Source organism: Mastomys coucha, unplaced genomic scaffold (genome assembly GCF_008632895.1).
Source record: "Mastomys coucha isolate ucsf_1 unplaced genomic scaffold, UCSF_Mcou_1 pScaffold9, whole genome shotgun sequence".
In the NCBI taxonomy this organism is placed as follows: Eukaryota; Metazoa; Chordata; class Mammalia; order Rodentia; family Muridae; genus Mastomys; species Mastomys coucha.
The window spans coordinates 89,467,994-89,468,645 of NW_022196915.1; the positions used below are offsets into that span (position 1 = coordinate 89,467,994).

The window sequence follows — 652 nt, forward strand, 5'->3', positions numbered from 1 at the left end:
AAGATTGATCTGGTAAAAGAAAGTCAGGCTAAGGAACAATATGAGCAAATTCTCGCATTTGTGCAAGGAACAGTAGCAGAAGGGGCGCTGATTATTCCAATTTCTGCTCAGCTGAAGTACAATATTGAAGTTGTCTGTGAATACATAGTGAAGAAAATACCAGTGCCTCCAAGAGACTTTACTTCAGAGCCCCGTCTCATTGTCATCAGGTCATTTGATGTCAACAAACCTGGTTGTGAAGTTGATGACCTTAAGGGAGGTGTAGCTGGTGCTAGTATTCTAAAAGGAGTGTTAAAGGTAGGCCAGGAGATAGAAGTCAGACCTGGTATTGTCTCCAAAGATAGTGAAGGAAAACTCATGTGTAAAACAATCTTTTCCAAAATTGTGTCACTTTTTGCGGAACATAATGATCTTCAGTATGCTGCCCCAGGTGGTCTTATTGGAGTTGGAACAAAGATCGACCCCACCTTGTACCGAGCTGACAGAATGGTGGGACAAGTGCTTGGTGCAGTTGGAGCTTTACCTGAAATATTCACAGAACTGGAAATTTCCTATTTCCTGCTTAGACGTCTTCTAGGTGTGCATACTGAAGGAGACAAGAAAGCAGCAAAGGTCCAAAAGCTGTCGAAGAATGAAGTGCTTATGGTCAACA

At 42.3% G+C, this 652-nt stretch overlaps 1 pseudogene; it reads left to right on the forward strand.

Moving 5' to 3' along the window:
• Nucleotides 1-652, forward strand: part of LOC116084211 — a 44,099-nt pseudogene that overhangs the window by 4,087 nt on the left and 39,360 nt on the right.